This window comes from Macrobrachium nipponense, chromosome 4 (assembly GCF_015104395.2).
Source record: "Macrobrachium nipponense isolate FS-2020 chromosome 4, ASM1510439v2, whole genome shotgun sequence".
Taxonomy (NCBI): Eukaryota; Metazoa; Arthropoda; class Malacostraca; order Decapoda; family Palaemonidae; genus Macrobrachium; species Macrobrachium nipponense.
In genome coordinates this window covers 29,406,897-29,414,396 of record NC_061100.1, presented here as the reverse complement: position 1 = coordinate 29,414,396, position 7,500 = coordinate 29,406,897, and the positions used below count along the sequence as shown (strand labels likewise).

At 40.1% G+C, this 7,500-nt stretch overlaps 1 protein-coding gene across 1 annotated transcript in view; it reads right to left on the bottom strand.

Annotated features, from left to right (window-relative positions):
• Positions 1-7,500, bottom strand: part of LOC135211626 (uncharacterized) — a 234,915-nt gene that overhangs the window by 76,941 nt on the left and 150,474 nt on the right. The window lies entirely within an intron of this gene.

Genomic DNA, 7,500 nt, shown 5'->3' with positions numbered 1-7,500 from the left:
TTTGGCTTCTTTTTTTGTCATTGCCTGAAGTTTAGTATGCAATCATCAGAAAGGAAAAATAATATCATTATCATATGTAAATAATGCGATATATGGTAGCAAAAAAAAAAATGAATACATAATTGTATTAAAATCACGCTGTGCAAAAAACGGTAAAAGCTAACGAGTTTATTTTTTTTTCGTTGTATTGTACACTAAATTACAATCATTTTGATATATAATACATTGTAAAACAATAAAAGCAAAACCGGAAAAATATTATCACAAAATGATGAACGAATTCGTAACACGTGGACATAAAAAAATGTTTTTTTCAAAAATTCACCATAAATTTAAATATTGTTCTAGAGACTTCCAATTTGTTTCAAAATGAATAAAAATGATTGAATATTACGATACTGTAAGATTTTTAGATTAGAATGGCAGATTTTGACCATTTCGGACGAGTTAAAGTTGACCGAATGTCGAAATTTTTATATATATATTTTTTATATGCCTATATTTCAGAAATAAGAAAAGTACCACATTCAATTATTTTTTATTGTATTTTTCATGAATTTGCGCACATTTTGATATATGAAACTTTATAAAACGGCTAATATGAAAAGGAGCAAATATTAGGATAACGCGATGTACACATTTCGGAGATTTTCGGCTGCGAAGCGGCGCCAGGAGGGAAGAAAAATATTTGTTTTTCAAAAATTCACCATAAATCACAATATTGTTCTAGAGACTTCAAATTTGTTTCAAAATGAAGATAAATGACTGGATATTACTAGACCGTAAGAGTTTTAGCTTACAATTACGTTTTTTGACCATTTTGGTGGTTTGGCCGTCAAAATTGACCCCGGTTATCGGGTTTAGTTTTTTTTTCACCCAATCATTCGTGATTTTATTATTGCCTATATTTCAGAAAGAGAAATGGGAGGGGAAAAGGGAAGAAAAAAAGCTACAAAACCATTTAAATTCTTTTATTTTTTAGTTTTTTAAATTTTATTTTTTTTATTGTTGGATTGTTTCATTAGTTTCGTACATTTTGATATATGAAACTCTATAAAACGGCTAATATGGAAAGGAGAAAATATTAGGATAACGCGATGTACACATTTCGGAGTTTTTCGGCCGCGAAGCGGCGCGCGGAGGGAAGAAAAATATTTTTTTCAAAAATTGACCATAAATCACAATATTGTTCTAGAGGCTTCGAATTTATTTCAAAATGAAGATAAATGACTGGATATTACTAGATTGTAAGAGTTCTAGCTTACAATTACGTTTTTTGACCATTTCGGTTGCGTCAAAGTTGACCGTACGCAGTTTTTTGCCCCAATCATCGTGATTTATATGCCTATATTTCAGAAATGAGAAAAGCTACAACATTAAATTATTTTATATTGTATTGTTCATAAATTTGCGCACATTTTGATATATAAAACTCTATAAAAAGGCTAATATGGAAAGGAGCAAATATTAGGATAACGCGATGTACACATTTCGGAGTTTTTCAGCCGCGAAGCGGAGCGCGGAGGGAAGAAAAATATTTTTTTTCAAAAATTGACCATAAATCACAATACTGTTCTAGAGACTTCAAATTTGTTTCAAAATTAAGATAAATAACTGGATATTACTAGACCGTAAGTGTTTTAGCTTACAATTACGTTTTTTGACCATTTTGGCTGCGTCAAAGTTGACCGTACGTAGTTTTTTTCCCAATCATCGTGATTTATATGCCCATATTTCTGAGATGAGAAATGCTACAACATTCAATTATTTTTTTATTGTATTGTTCATGAATTTGCGTACATTTTGATATATGAAACTCTATAAAAAGGCTAATATGAAAAGGAACAAATACTAGGATAACGCGATGTACACATTTCGGAGATTTTCGGCCGCGAAGCGGCGCACGGAGGGAAGAAAAATATTTTTTTTCAAAAATTGACCATAAATCACAATATTGTTCTTTAGACTTCAAATTTGTTTCAAAATGAAGATAAATGACTGGATATTACTAGACCGTAAGAGTTTTAGCTTACAATTACGTTTTTTGACCATTTCGGTTGCGTCAAAGTTGACCGTACGTAGTTTTTTTTCCCAATCATCGTGATTTATATGCCTATATTTCAGAAATGAGAAAAGCTACAACATTAAATTATTTTTTATTGTATTGTTCATGAATTTGCGCACTTTTTGATATATGAAACTCTATAAAACGGCTAATATGAAAAGGAGCAAATATTAGGATAACGTGATGTACACATTTCGGAGTTTTTCGGCCGCGAAGCGGCGCACGGAGGGAAGAAAAATATTTTTTTCAAAAATTGACCATAAATCACAATATTGTTCTAGAGACTTCGAATTTGTTTCAAAATTAAGATAAATGACTGAAGATTATTAGACTGTTATGTATTTTGCTTACCCAAAAGTACCAACATAAAAAAAAATAAAGAAATATTATATATATATAAATATATTGTATGTTGTTTCTTTATTTATTTACATTTTCCGATTCTGGTACGAATACATAAATAAAAGGAATGCAGGTGACACTTTTCTTTTTGCATACAATGAAATATCGTATTCATGCATAGATATGGAGATATAACAACTTGAAATAATAAATGAAAAAATAAATATAAAACAAATGCAGAATACTCACTCCTAATCCTGACTCTTCGTTCTATTCTTGTTTTCTCCCTCCTCCATTGAAGAGTCTTGCATTTTTTTCCTCTCGACATGACGAGGTACAGGTGGAGGAGGGAGACGCGCGCCCTTACGGCTGCTGGGATAGGGCGTGGTCCCGTGAGCCCTCCCCTGACCGCCGCTGAGTCGTACTCCAATAGAAGACCGTACTGTGGTACTTGCTGTCACACTCCCCGAACCTGCATAGAGCTATCTTGCAGGTGCGATAGAAGAACCGGGTGTCTCTCTTCTGCCATTCATATGGCACACCCGGCACCGTTTCTGCCTGCGCCCTTCTAGGAGATTCAGTGTGTGATCCCCTAGCATCAGCCGACATGGAGGGTCCACTACCCGATGAGAAGGGGTGGTGCGGGCGGGGGCGGCAGCAGGGGCGGCGGCAGCAGGGGCATCGGCAGCAGGCGCGGCGGCAGCAGGCGCGGCGGCAGCAGGCGCGGCGGCAGCAGGGGCGTCAGCAGCAGGGGCGTCGGCAGCAGGGCGTCGGCAGCAGGGGCGTCGGTAGCAGTGGCGGCGGCAGCAGGGGCGTTGGCACCTCTATGACCGAAGTAGGCACCCCATAGGTCTGCCCTTCCTGTACGGGGAGATCTACAGCTCGGGGCAGGGGGGCAGTGATGGAAGGCCACTCATCGGGATCAAAGTTGATGAGGGCATTCCCGGCTACCTCTAATAACTGTATGTGGGACAACCTCGGAAGATTGTCACCGCGGTACCCACAGTACAGTATGTAGGCATTTTGGAGGGCCAACTGAAGGATGTATTTGAGGAGCTTTTGTGTCCACCTCCTGGTTCTCCTGGCGAAGGGATAATACTGGATGAGCTGATCAAAGAGATCAACTCCTCCCATGTGCCTGTTGAAGTGCCCAATGACGGTAGGGCGGTCCAAACGAAACTCCTCATACACAACTCGGCCCTGTCGATGTGTCTTCTTCGCTGCACGATCTCCTCTTGGACAGGTTCATGGCTCGTTGAAATCATGGGGACGAGTCGGACACCCTTCCAACAGATGACAAAGACAGCTCCCTTCCGCCGCCACTGTGTCTCTCCTCTTGACAGATGTTGCGGATGGCTAGCGAACCTCTTGAGGGAATTCGGGGCCCCACGCACCAACCGAAGGGTACCACTGACGTGAACACCTGCTTCATACAGTTCCTGGGCCAGGGTACCGGAGTTATAATAATTATCCATAAACAGGTGGTATCCCTGGTTACGGAAACGATCCACAAGCCCGAAAACAGTGTCACGCAACGTGGAGAAGACCTCGGAATACACCAAAAAGTCCACGACGTAGCCAGTGTTGGCCTCGGTAATAAAAGAAATTTAACGCCATATTTCTTCGGCTTCTTGGGGTTATACACTTTGATGCTTAGATGTCCTTTGTAAGGCATCATCCCCTCATCCAATGAAAGGTTCTTCCCAGGAATCATGAGAGTTACACAGCGTTCACGGATATAATCCAACACTGGGCGCACTAAAATGAGGCGATCAGAGTTATTCTGGGGTATGGCCCTTCGGTTGAAGGCATTGAAATATCTGTCCAACACCAGGAAAGTATCACGGGGCATAACGCCGGGCACATTGGGCGTACCCAAGAAAAAATTACGCCTCCAATATATCCTGACGTCGGAAGCAGGCAACAATCCAAAAAAAACGTGGAGCCCCAAAAAATGCGCCATGTCAGGGAGGTTGCAACCCCTCCAATAATACGACAATGTTGTGCGCAATTCATCACGGCAGTACCTGGCGTAGTCCACCGTCTCTGCTACCAGGTACTCCAGCAATTCCCGCGTAAGGAAAAGCTGAACGAAACCCAGAGGAGTCAGGGGAACAGGTACAGGCCAGGATTTGCCGCGAATGGATGTGTGGTAGGTGATGTGGGGTCCTCTGTCCACCCATCCTCGCTTTCAGACGACCGAGATTCACCTTGGCTGCTCGCTCGACTATCCGACCTTCTATGTGCCCGTGCGCAGCGTGAGCACACACAGGCGAAGCGTGGTTGGGTAACGACTTCAGGTGAACGACGACCTAACCCCTCACATGGCACCCATCTCCCCTTCAGCAAAATTACAAACCGCCGTCCCGAGTACCATATTCACATCAGTAATAACATCAAGTTGCGAGTCGGCGGCGGTCAGTTTCGTAAAAGCATAGGGAGTTGGAGATCAACTGTGCAAGGTGCGCTTTCATCATCCCCCTCCTCAGATTCCCCCTCATACGCACTGAAACTACTGAACTCTAATTCACTTTCGGGATGTGACCCTCGAATGGACATTGGGGGTAAATATTCGTCGTCATCACTATCATCGGGAGTTATGTCCTCATCACTTGACGACCATCCGCCATCAAAATGAGGACTTGCCACATACTCTCGATCGAGCTCTGATAAATATTCGTCAATGTCCCTTGGTTGGAGCCCTCCCAAATTCCTACGAATGCCCCTAAGGACGGCCCGATGCTTCCTTGGGGTTACTAATGGCAAATGAGACACTTGAGAAGCACTTTCATCGACACGTGGTCGCACAGAACGGCGTTGAGGAGCAAGGTCAGGTTGGGTGCTTGTTCCTTCCCCAGCATCCAGGTCCAAAACTCTCCTAACATGTTCCCTTCCGACGGGTAAAATGCGCCTTTCGCATTTCATACGACGTCCAGACATCTCTACGGACGTCCTGTAGCAACACAAATGTTCAAAGTCTCGCACAAGCTCAGAAAAATGCTGTTCCGACAAAAGATCGCTCTCGAACGGTGCGTCGCTGATGCTGGCTGGGGTGAGAAGAAGGCATTTCGCGCCTGTGCACTTGGGTCACGCTTCAAAACAAAACAACACCTTGATCCGTGAACTCCCAGCATCCCACAAGGCGCGTGATTCAAAAGTTTTCGGCTGGTAGGCCTATTAGTATTTTTCCGCGAATTTAAAAAAAAACTTTTTTGAGACGACGTATGGTACGTCCATTCGGCAATCGGGGGAGATTTTGACTCGACGTTTAATACGTCCATTCGGCGTTAAAGGGTTAAGAGTCGTATATGTGTCACCTACTAGCATCCATGCCATGTGTGTAGGAAGCTGCTTATATAATTATCTACAGAGATTTATAGTAATGTATTCTGTGATGCTTCCCATATTCCTGGGCAAGGGATGACTGTGCTATATATTAGATGGATACTGTTTATTATCACCATTTCTTCATCCACTTATATTTGCTAGAACTGCCTATGCACTTCTCACTTATTATTCCTGTGATCATCAGATTATAGTTTTTTTTATTTACTAAGACTACTAGCATCCATGTGTGTAGGAAGATGCATATATAATTATCTACAGACATTTATCGTAATAATGTTGAGAATGGGTTTATTTTTCTTACAATATGTTTTTTGTTTAGTATTCTCGCTCTTATTAACCCTCCCACTTGTCCTTTTACTATAAGTCTGCAGCAAGTAAGACTATTGATCTCGCAGCTTCATATTATCTTTAGTATTATTTAGCAATAGAGACTGATGTAAGATATTTTCACAGTATGGACATTTTTTTTTAAACCCCCTTCATGTTCATGCTTGATGTACAGAAAAGTTCATTTATGCACATTGTACTGCAGTGTAGATGATGGAAAGTGATGAGCAGGTTGTAACAACAGGTGAAGCATGTATGGCCTAGAAAGTTATAACAGACTGGCAACATAAAACAACTTGAGGCTCCAAGTTGTGCAAGGTTGCCACCCTTTAGAAGTTAATATATCTGAGAGCTAAAATGAAGGAACACAAACTAAGTACTGAAATTAAGGTCAATGCATCATGAAGTGAAGAGAATTTTTCTGAAGCATACTATCTGAAAAAGGAAGGTTTAGCTTGTGCAATTTTGACATATGCAACTAAAATAATACTACAGAAGTGTATGCAAGGGTAAAAATTGAGAAAAGTCATAAAAATTCCTTTTCATATATGACTTTAATAATTCCACCAACATTCCTTTACCCAATTCATCAATGCCTCACACATTTATTTTCCACAATGACACTGCCTTTAGTGCACTTGGTAGGTATGATGTCTCAAAACATGGAATGATACAAACATTGATCATAAAAAAATAGGATTGCTTTCTCTTACATGAACCATTATCTTTCTTTAAGCAATTCTTTGGCAAGATATAGCATACAATACATTGGGGTTTGTGGTTTTGTCGTCATACTGTGCTGGAAAATGCTTTTCATAACCTACATTCCATAGGATTTGAATATCTACCCAGTGGCAATAATTTTTCTCCGATTCTTTTATCAAGCTTATTAGTGGGATTCTGAATATTGTAGCAGATGTTTGAGTACAAATGCAGCATTAACTACGTATTAGGTGCCAAATGGGTTGGTACCATCTCTTCTTTCTTTTGTAAGGATATGTTGAGCAAAGTTGAAACTTATCAACTAACCTCCCTCTTATACATATTATATTCTACATGAACACAGGGCTGGTCAATTCCTAAGGTTAGGCTACATCAAGAGCTAAAGGGAAAAATCAAAAGGGCAAAGCCAGCTGACTGATAAAAACAAAACAATATAAAGTATTGTTGCTATATGTAAATTCAATATTGTGGTTTATTACTAAATGTGATGTTTACTCTATTGAATAAAAAAAATTATTTACAAATTTCCTCTCGTATATAGTAAAAGAAATATAGAAGTTAGGCCACACGCCAGTTAACGAATGTAAACAAAACTTCGGGTTTAGGAAACGAAGCTCCTTTCCTATTAAATGTGCTTGTCATTTGACTATATTAATTAAGTAAATATATATAATAATATCTGGAAACACCATTAA